This window comes from Parasteatoda tepidariorum, chromosome X2 (genome assembly GCF_043381705.1).
Source record: "Parasteatoda tepidariorum isolate YZ-2023 chromosome X2, CAS_Ptep_4.0, whole genome shotgun sequence".
NCBI lineage: Eukaryota > Metazoa > Arthropoda > Arachnida > Araneae > Theridiidae > Parasteatoda > Parasteatoda tepidariorum.
The window spans coordinates 15,473,637-15,485,713 of NC_092215.1; positions in this window are offsets into that span (position 1 = coordinate 15,473,637).

Genomic DNA, 12,077 nt, shown 5'->3' on the forward strand with positions numbered 1-12,077 from the left:
CGAGTTCATCTGCTTTCTTAAAAAACTTTGTCTCTCAAACTAACGCGTATTTTCATTACACGGAAAAAAATATTTCAAACACCTCCTATGGTTCATTCAAAGGTTAGAGAACTTTTTTCTAAGGGATCGGAAATTGATTTATTGAGCCATGTCTAACGAGAAACATGGGTTGTAGCAAAAATTTAGTTTAAAGTTTCAGAAGGATCAAATTTTTTCATACCTGCTTCTTTTCCATATTATCCTTGAATCAACTTATACTAAAATTGTAACAAAATGTTTCCAATAAGTGAGTTTTTTGTTGAGTTATGTCAAAATAAATAGTTTTACTACTTTTTAAGATAAAAACTACTTTAAAAATGTATTTATTAGTTGTATTATATATTCTTAAAAAATTGTTTTGGTATTAATAATTGCTAAAACTGCCAGGTGTTAACAAATGTTTATTTAAATTAATCTCCAATGATGCTTAAAGTAGTTATAGCATTAGAATAATTTATGTGTTACATGTAAGAATAACTCATACTCCGTTTGCAATTGTTGTCTATTATACTTCTACAAAATGCTAAGCTTACAAATCTAAATAAACTCCTGGTTGTGAAAATTGCAACACCATGAAGGAATCGTCATAATTGAATGAAATTTTCTACACGGTTGAGTGGTAGTGGTACAAATAAATGATTAAACTTTCAAAGCAAACAAACAATAACAAAAGATCGAAATCAGTATTTTCTGTAGCCACCACGCACCGCAATCAGCGCTGCTACACAACGTAGTTTGGAGTCAAGTAAATTTTGAATGTCTGTTTGAGGAAGAACATTCTATATAGTTTGTATGCGTACCCAAAGTTCGTCTGTAGAAGCAACAGGACGAGGATCACGAGCGAGGCACCGACCAACGAAATGACACACATGTTCAATCGGTGACGTATTTGGGGAATACGCAGGCCGAGGAAGAAGCTGCATCTGCCGCAATGCAAGGAAGGATTGAACAGTCCTAGCAATATGAGGGTGGGCATTGTCTAGTTGAAATACAGCGCCTGGCAAGGCTTGAAGGAAGGGAACAGCTTGGGCTGTAAGACTTCACTGATGTACCGGTTGTTGCTCAGATTACCCACAATTCGTAGCAATTGAGATCGTCCATGATATGCTATGGCACCCCAGACCATAACTCCGGGTGTTTGTCCACTGTGGCGTTCGATAATGCACGCCTGAAGGTGGCGTTCACATGCATAGTGTCTGACACGAATGCGGCCATTATGGTACCACAAATTAAAGCGGGATTCGTCAGAAAACACGATATGCTGCCAATCAGCACGCCAGTCCTTATGCTGATTGGCCCATTGTAGCCGCAGGCGGCTATGGTTTAGCGTGAGGGTGATCCTGTATAAAGGAGTCCTTGCGCGCAGTCCACGCTGCAGTTGACGTCTACGAATTGATGAAGCACACAATGAAACACCTGTAGCTACGGACCACTGTGCTGCCAAGTTGTCTAGAGGGAGCCGTACGGTCTGTCATCGCCATGCGGACCAGGTGTCTATCATCGCGAGCTAACGTGACATTTCGGGGTCCACTCCCGGATTTCCGAGTTGTCTGACACTCGTCCGTCCACTGCTTCCAAACACGCATCACTGTGCTGCTGTTACGCTGCACATGAGCGGCTACTGCACGATGAGACGATCCAGCTTTACGAAGGCCGATGATTCTCCCCCTTTCAAACTCCGTAAGTTGTTGAAATCTCGCTTTCTTTCGTCGAAGAGGCATAAGACCAATTACCACCGATAACCATGCACGCCTCGGTACAGCCGTCTATTTATTCGGATCCATCCGCCATTCAGAGGGCGCTGCTCAGCATACGCATGCGCTACGGGTCTGAAATTCTAATAATTTGCATATTATGCTCTACTTCGCATTTCCTGAAAATTTCAGCTCACTCGCGTAAGTCCTTCATGGTGTTGCAATTTTCACAAACATGAGTTTATAAAAAGCACATTTTTGCTGTCACAGTTGTTTTTATTTTATTTTATAATCGTTGTTGAACAGCCGTCCCAATTTCGGGTTCAAGACTGCTAACGTTTAATTCCGTAGCTTGGTAATTTTAAACCCAATCCAGCAGACAAGGGAACTCCTGCATCGAGCATTGGGAGAAATGTGCCTTCGTGGAGGACGTTTTTGGATGGTACTAACCCGCATTAGCTTTATATGGAGAGGAATACGCAAACCTATCACGGTTAGCCAGACGGCAGGCAGACTTTAACTCGTGATCCCTTTAGCACTGAGGACATTTTATGCTGTTGTAGTTAATTTACATCTCACAAGAGCTACAAAATGTGCTAGTGGCCTGGGAAATATCCTTGAGGATGATCCGAAGACATGCCATCATAATTTTGATCCTCTGCAGAAGGGATGGCATTCCCGCTTCGGCAGCCCGACAACCTGCGCGTGAAGTCGAGCACACTACGGTAGAACAGTTTAACGAGGACCAATACCGCACAACTCGAACCCTTCGCAGACTGTTTTAAGTAGTCACGCACCCGTACACTGATTGCAGTTAGTGATCTCACTCGGTGCTTGACTTCGGTGACCTGCGGTGAGCTGAGTCTTAACAATCAGTCCACTGCGGGATAACGCATTATTGTGTTTAATAAATTACTAAATGCTAATTTAATATGCGAGTAGTACCCACATATATATCACATTTTTCTACAGTTTTCTTTGAGTTTTATTCATTATGATTGCGAGTTATATAGATTATGAAGTGATATGTTTCGTGTTGATTATACATTTACGAAATAAAAATTAAGAAAATAAACTATATACATGAAAAAAATTAATGCGGCTGCTGCAATAGCAGTAAACAATGAAAAATAGCTCATGAGAGAGCTAGCTAAGTTGAATTTCCTTGTTCGAAGTTCTTAAAGTAATAATTCTTGATTCTCTGACAGTGATGCAAAGTGGAGTAGGTAGGGGTGCTAGAAGGGTAGATCGTGTAGACGTAAATTTTTGATATCTGACATATTCCGCCTGAAATCTGTGAAAATTGAAAACGTTGATAATTAAAAATTTGAAAAATATATAGTTCATCATTATATAGACTGTCTTGTGCTTTCAGTTAAAGCATGAATGTTCGTCAGGGGTCCTCTTTCAAGCAAATGTTCAACCTATTTCTTAGTTCTAAGAGAATCTGGAAGACAGATCTCTGTTCAACCCGAAATAAGCTGAAAAAGTTCAGAAAGTTCATGAGCTTTAATTTTATTTGTTTATTTATTTATTTTTTTAACTCGTAATTCTTTGTCTGAACTGTCAATGATCGGTTTTTTATACGTTTTCAATTTCGATATTCAATAGCCAGATTTAGATAAAATGAAAAACTTTCTGCGAACACAAAACTTTCTACAAGCAATTAATTAACTTTCGTATATAATATTTTGTGGATAGAAGACATTTCAACCAATTCGTCGCCACCTGTATTTGGCGAAATTTGTTTGGAAATGATAGATTTTTTAAAAAAAAAATTATTTAATTTTTATGAAACTCTATATTGATTCCTACCACAGGGATGAGTTTGATAAAAAACCAAAAAAGCTAAAAATAGAAATCCAAAAATGTTATGTTATCCAAAAATTAGAAAAATGCCTGAAAATTAAGTAAGAGAAATTGGATGTAGGAAGCATCTATCCACAAAATATTATCAACGTTTTTATAAAAATATCATTGCAAGATTTTATTTATATGTTTAAAATTTGTGAGTATGAATATCAATGCGTGATTTTTAAATCACGAGAATGTGAATCTCGATATTTAATTTTAAAAGCGTATGAATATGAATCACGATGTTTGATTTTAAAATCGCATGAATGCGAGCCTCTATGTTTGATTTTAAAATCGCGTGAATACAAATTTCAATATGTGACTTTAAAAATCGCTTGAATACAAATTTCGTGGTGTAAGTTTTAAGTAATTTGAACCCGAATTATAATATTAGCTTTTTTACGCGATATATGGTATAATATCGTTAAAATACAAAGCACGATGCGTGATTTTAAATCACGTGAATGTAATTTTAAATCGTATTTGCATAGGTAGAATATAGAATGAAAACGAATCATTTTCCTTTCTCGGAAATTTGAAAAAGGATGAACTTTCTTCGAAATTGTAGATTTTTTTCTCCAATTAAATTGAAAAAAAAAAAATATCAGAAGACACCCAACCAATATGTCTGAAAGTCAAGTGAAGGAAAGTCACGGGAAAAGTGCGAAGCAGAGAAAGAAATTCTCATATCAATCTCTGTCAGAGAGACCTGAGCGTTAGGATAAGGTCAATTTGATAGTTTTTTCTTCCTTTTTTATGTATCTAAAATAATTACAGCGATTTGCGAGGAATTTTTCGCGAACGGTATTCATATAACATGCATTGTTATATGAATTATATATTTATTGTTGTTCTTTTCTATTTTCATTTGAATATTCATCGTTCCCTGATCAGAGGGGAGAAATCGCCCACTTCGGTCTGTGCGGATTTTCAAGTGTAAACAAAAATATTTTTGGCGCCTCCTACATTAAGGATAATAATAAATAAGTACGGAGTGAAATAAATTTTATTTATCATTTAAAAAATATTAGTCAGTCTACAGATTTTATTTATTTATTTATTTTTTTTTTATTAAAATGTGGTACAAACTACTTATATAATGTATTTTTATTTAAATTCGACAGAGCGAAAAAAATGTCCTACCCTAAGCAATTTCAGAAGAAAATTTAATTAATTAGAATTTCATTAATTAGAGTTTAATTAATTTGAATTTAATTCATCAGAATTTAATTAATTAGAGTTTAATTAATCAGAATTTAATTAATTAGAGTTTAATAAATTAGATTTTAATTAATTAGAATTTAATTAATTAGAATTTAATTAATTAGAATTTAACTAAGTAAAATTTAATTCATTAGAATTTAATTAACTAGATTTTAATTCAGGAGTATTTAACTAATTAGATTTTAATTATTAAAAAGTCAATTAATTGAAATTTAATTAATTAGAAAACCGAATTTAAGAAAGAAACTACTGAAGCTATTTAACAAGAGAAGTTAGAAATGAACAATTAAAAAGACTAATATCATACTTATGAATTAACAAAATGTTCAAATTTTTGTACTCCCTCTGTACCAAATTAGTTGCTAGATTTGAATACGTTTGTTCTGATTACTGATATTGATGATTATATGATTTTTAAAAAAATATTTTTCAAAGATATCTGGGTGCCATGCGATCAGTCAAACATTTACTTACCATGCACCTCCTCCTTAACTCTAGATTGCCCAAGGAAGTCATTTTGACTGCTTTTTAATTTCAATTAGAAAAACAAAGATGCATCAATGACACAATTTCTTAGAATTTGTGACTTTTTGTACCACATAAGATTTTTTTATTGTTAATATTTACTAATAACTTGTTATATAACTATAAATAGTATAAAAAATATTAAAAATAAATTGTAAACAAATTTCTTTACACATTAGTCATTCTTTCACAATCCAGTCATTTTGACTGCTTTTGGGCAATATAGTAGGTATACAGTGGCTCTCACGTACTTAAGGACTGTGTTTTCAAAATAAATGCGTCATTATATTGGATGAATATTATGTTTTAATCAAGATACCTATAATGACGAATTCAACCTTAGTTGAACTTCAATCCTCAAATAATTCATTCATGTTCAAAAGTGTTTCATAAAAGTTTATTTAAAAAATATAGTATTTTGTTAAGTTTCTTATACTTAAGGACAGTTTGTCTAATCATGAGTTATTGAATGATTACAATCAATTTATCGATCAATATAAGTGTTATTTACTACATTATCTTTGTTTGATGCTTTAAAACATTATATTAATACTTTTTATTCCTTTTTTTAGTACAAATTTCAACATTATGAGTAAAGGAAAAAATGTTAGCAATGAACAGAGATGTCGAATAGATACTCTGAGAAAAGAAAGTTTAACTATTAGAGAAATTGGTAGGCAGTTAAAATTATCAAAAACAGCAGTTTTCCAAGCATTGAAATCTATTCAAGTGACCAAAAGTATTGAAAAAGCATCCCGAAAACCACGTCCTCGCAAAACTACCGAACGAGAAGATCGAATTATTCATCGAATTTCTGAAGCTGATTGTCACAAAACCGCCCCGGACATCAGAAATGAATTCGCTGAATTAACAGGCGAGAACGTAAGCAATAATACCATCAAACGGCGTTTAAATGAGTTTCGGCTTATGGGTCGCGTATGTACGAAAAAACCGTTGATGTCAAAGAAGAATATAGCACAGCTCGCACTTTTTGCAGAAGCTCGATTAGCTTCTGCAAAAAGACNAAATAGGAAGTAATTTCTGAGTTATTGAATGATTACAATCAATTTATCGATCAATGTAAGTGTTATTTACTACATTGTCTTTGTTTGATGCTTTAAAACATTATATTAATATTTTTTTTTCCTTTTTTTAGTACAAATTTCAACATTATTATGAGTAAAGGAAAAAAAATGTTAGCAATGAACAGAGATGTCGAATAGATACTCTGAGAAAAGAAAGTTTAAGTATTAGAGAAATTGGTAGGCGGTTAAAATTATCAAAAACAGCAGTTTTCCAAGCATTGAAATCTATTCAAGTGACCAAAAGTATTGAAAAAACATCCCGAAAACCACGTCCTCGCAAAACTACCGAACGAATTATTCATCGAATAGAAGATCGAATTATTCATCGAATTTCTGAAGCTGATTGTCACAAAACCGCCCCGGACATCAGAAATGAATTCGCTGAATTAACAGGCGAGAACGTAAGCAATAATACCATCAAACGGCGTTTAAATGAGTTTCGGCTTATGGGTCGCGTATGTACGAAAAAACCGTTGATGTCAAAGAAGAATATAGCACAGCTCGCACTTTTTGCAGAAGCTCGATTAGCTTCTGCAAAAAGACACCGAAACTGGACATCGGCTGACTGGAATCGAGTTATATTTACAGACGAATCGAAGTTCAACAGAATAGGCTCAGATGGCAAAAGTTATGTGAGGCGTCGAGTCGGTGAAGATGTACGGTGTACAATGTACGGTGTGCAAAATCAACTGTTAAAGGTGGAGGTGGCTCGGTGAGGGTGTAGGGTGCCAAGACACTTTCAGGATGTGGTCCAATTCACAAAATCGAAAGCATCATGGATCAGCGTGTGTATGTGGACATTATCAAGACTGTTTTTCTGCCTTATTACAGGAAACTTCGCTCAAGAAAACCAATCATGCAAACCGATAATGATCCAAAGCACACGAGCAAAACTGGGAAGGCCTTCTTGTCAAGCAAGAAAATTGAGGTTTTGCAGGGGCCTTCTCAATCACGAGATGTCAACCCGATCGAGATGCTGTGGATAGATGTGGATAAATATGTGAAACAGCAAAAACCAAAAAATTTAGGTGATTTATGGAAATGTGTCCAAGAAGGCTGGGCAGCTATACCTCCTGAGCGATGTCAAAGATTAGTAGATTCGATGCCTCGTAGATGTGAAGCAGTAATTGCCGCAAAAGGCTTACCGACTAAATACTAGCTCCAAATCTTTATTTCTTGTTACATTTTTTACATTGTTATTAATTTTATTAACGATTAAGAAATATTTACTTTGTTGTCCTTAAGTATGCGGAATGCATTTTTTTTCTAAAATGTTACATAATTTAAATATAACAGTTAGATAAATGATTTTCATTGTGAAAATATATTAAAAATATGCTATTTGTTCCAATACATAATTATCAATTCAATAAACTTACGCGTGAACATTAAATTTTGGAATTTCAATTTACTTTTCATAAAGACATGTCCTTAAGTACGTGAGCGCCACTGTATACTGAGTTTCAGTCTTTCTAGTGCTAAATCAGTCAAACAGGGTCGGTCCGAAATATAAGCCTACTAAGCAGCTGCGTAGAGCGCCGAGTAAGCCAGGAGACGGAGTCAAGTAAGGCTAGATTTAAAAAAAAAAGAAACTTTTTACGGTTCTTTTCCGTTCTAAAACCTTTTTTTTCCTCTTGCTTGTTGCTGTTGTTGACGTATGCCTGTTTAGGCAGAAGGGGTGCGATTGTTCTTGTTTTCCAGTGGCGCCATCTATGGCCAAGAATTCGACTTCTGCCACACCATACGTCACACCAGTTTATAAGGCGGACCCATTCATACATCCATTCATTCATCTACAGATCGTAATTTTGACCTGAATCAGAAAACGATCGATCTCCAATCCAGTACCCCCAGACGTATTGATTTGTTATGGGAACATGGAGGACTTTTGAGACTCGACAGATTTTGCGTGCATCAGTCACTTCACTACATGGGGAGTCTTCGGCCGGCGGGGTTCGAACCCACGAACTCTCAGTCATGGGCCCAGCGCCCTACCGACCAGGCTATCCCGGCCTTCTTGCTTGTTGAAAAATAAAAGTTAAAATTATATTTTTTCCTAAAATGCATGTTATTGCATGATATTTGATTCCTGCTCCAGTAAATCATCGTATTTGGGGAGAATCACCCAATTTTGTACTTACATAGGAAAACTTTTCTGTGTTCATAGTAAAGCAGTTTTTGAAATATTTAAATTAAACATTCTTTGGTATTATGGTTATGATGAATTTGATCTATGAAAGCAGCATGAAACATAAGTTTCAATTGAATGAAAATCCAAATTCACCAGGTTTAAAAGAAAATTCAACTGGCTGTATTCTGGTCAAATTTTATCTACCTTAAAAGTTTCCTGAAATATAGGACTGAGTTCATTCCTAAAAATTGTTAAAGCCAGTGTCCATTACATTGATGATATTAGATTTAATTAAATTAGTTAAAAATGTTTTAAGATTTTTTTTTTTCTGTTTGTATGCTTTTGCAAAACGATTGTCAGTGTAAAAATATAATTCGAATCACCCTAGAAGTAATTATTATTGAGGGCTTCAAAACTAAAAACCGGTTTGATAGCCTAATGAAACTTGTAACAGTTTTTAACCCATTAATACACAGCCACAAAGAGTGGTCAGTTCATGAAAAATTTCTGCATGTAAAAAGTGGTCGAATATATGTTGTAATACCAAATGGAAATTTCTTTCTGTTACACACCTCTTAAGCTTTTAAAAACATTTTACCTTGACGTAAGATCCAAATATAAATATTCTTACAATTAATAAATTATGGTAGGCGGAACTATCTTGTTTTAGCATAATAAATTCTGTAGTTCCTTTGCAAAAAAAAAAAAAAAAAAAAAAAAAAAAAAAAAAAAAAAAAAAAAAAAAAAAAAGAATTAAAATATTTTTATTAAATTACATCTATTTTTCGAAGATCTTCTCTCTTATTAATATACAAAAATCAATTCTTTTCTCCGTATTTTACTCTAACAGAAGGTTTAAAGTGCATACAAAGTATGAATCACTTTTACAATATGAATAATTTTTTTTTCTGCACGATTAATATATCTCAGAACGGTAGTAATTACTATCTTTCAGAGATATATTGGGCATTAAATAGCACATTAATGGTATACTATTTAATGGCTCCCAAGTGAATTTTAATTGTCAACTTAGTTTCCATGACCACTTAAAAAAGCTAAACTGATTAGGCCATTGAATGCAAAGGAGTTTCATACCATAGGCGATGTTCCATCATGCTCTCTGCTAAAAAAACATCGTTTCGTCTCTTTCTTAGGTTATGCCAAAACAATAGCAGCCTGGAACACTTAAATTGCATTGTTTTTTCACTGCTGAACAACATATCAATCCATTCATAGTTGCATGATGCATACTTGTGTGTGCGGGGCTCAATCTAACGCTTGTTTATGATGTATTTTAAGATAAAGAATTGGCCATCTTGGATTGTTTGCTGTATCTGATTTCATGATTTTGTCTATGGATGAGATCTTATGAAACAACATTGTCCATTTGATATTTGATGAAAATTTTGAATTTGAAAATTTTTGAAGTTGAATTTTGACATTTTCTTTTTTTCTCTGTAATGTCTTTCGTGGTTTTTCGCATCATAATTATGGTTTATAATTCTGACCATGATTTGAAATTCTGCATATATCTCGCCTGGAGTGATTCATTTAAACTAGGATTTCTGAGATAAACATTAATCTTAAATCTCCAAATTATAAAATTTCTTCATGCAGGAACTGCTTTGATCTTGCATTTGTTAATACAATTTAAAAGTAACCTCAAGGATCCATAATGACAACTGAATATGAAATAACTTTCTAACTTGGCTTTATTTGTTTAAAACCTGAATATATACACTCTTATGTCTAAACTTTTGGGACAGGTAAAATTTGTTTGCTTTATTTGTTTAAAACCTGAATATATCTACTCTTGTGTCTAAACTTTTGGGGCAGGTAAAATTTGTTTGATTTAGTTGTTTAAAACCTGAATATATCTACTCTTGTGTCTAAACTTTTGGGGCAGGTAAAATTTGAGCTTAATTTTTTCTCTTTTAATTTTTTAGCTATTGCTTTCATTTCACTTCGAATCTTCTCATATTTGTTTATTACACTCACGGTAAAATTATTGGAGAAAATCTGTATTATTTTTAAGCTGATTGAAGATTTCCAGATGTGCCTAAACTTTTGTGGCGTACTGTACAAGGTCAGGACTATATCAGGGATGTGACATTATTTTCCTTCCAAGTTCCAGTAAGTTCATACTGGTTGCTAAAGATGCGTGAAACTTTGCATTGTCGTGGAGGAACACCATTCGTATGCGATTTCCGTATCCCCATATTAGCTCGGCTCCGTACAGCTAAGAATGAAATGATTTTTGCTATTTCGTGTATGCCTATTACATATATTAGCTTTCACACATATATCCCGTTACGCATATTAGCTTTTAGCTCTGACCTGCATGGATATGTACATACCCTCCAACTGCTACGGAATTTCCGTAGTTTCAGAAATCTTCTTTTCAGACGGTAGCAAAATTAATGTCTTAATGTTTAAAAAAAATTAATTTTAGCGTAACTTGTCCACTATTACTTATAAAAGTGCAGGCCATATGGGGATATGTATATAAATAAGTAAGGAAAGAAGTAGTTAAAATATTTTAACGTTCACATAAGTTTAGATAGAATTTTAAAGTAGTCGGAGTTTAAATAGCTTTTTTAAAATAATGAGACTTGAAATTTAATTTGAAAGTAAGCGTAGTTTAAATTTAATTTTAGAGTAATCGGAGTGAAAGTTGAGAGCTTGAAAATGACGCCGCTTTTGACCTGAGGCATTACTAAATCAGTACCAGGAAAAAAGAGAAAAAGAAACTGGTCGTAATCTTATTTCATTTCTAGATCTTTTAAAAATTAAAGTAACAGCTATTTTAGTTTTTAATTATAAACAATCCTCATGATTTACTTTTTTTCCAAACTAGAGAAAGTCCTGTGAAAACGTTATAACTATAAAGAAATCTCGGTAATCAAGTATGTTTTATCCTTCCTAAAATAAATATGAATAACAAGATGTTTTATAATATAAATAGTATAAACTGATTTTATGTATATAAACTGATATTTACTCATTTTTTTCTTTTTCGGGGTAAAAACAGACCAATTGGATACGTATAAGAGTGAGTGTTATCAATTTATAAGGTAATAGCCACTAACAGAGGCCTTTTTGTCTATAAATCAGTTAATAATTTCAAATTTGATTTTTAGTAACTAAATAATTACAAATTTCTTGGTTTAAATTTTATTATTTTTAATACATTTCATTTTATTCATTCATTGTAAACATTATTACGCAATTTTAAATGTTTTATTCGCATTTTAAACAAAAAGCATTAAAATTTGTAATTTCTTAGAGTTTTCGAACAGCACAATAAATAAGCATAAAACAGCATCAAAAATAATAAATAAGTACTGATTGCCTATACAATTACGTTAAATTGATTGCCCATAAATTTAAGTGAAATTGAAAACATTCATGAGAAAAGCAATAAACAGTGGTCTTGCTGAGCCTAAATAATTTTTTTTTGTTAAAATACAAAAGGGTATGAAAATGTTCTATTTATGTTTCAAATATGTTTCTTGGAGTATATAT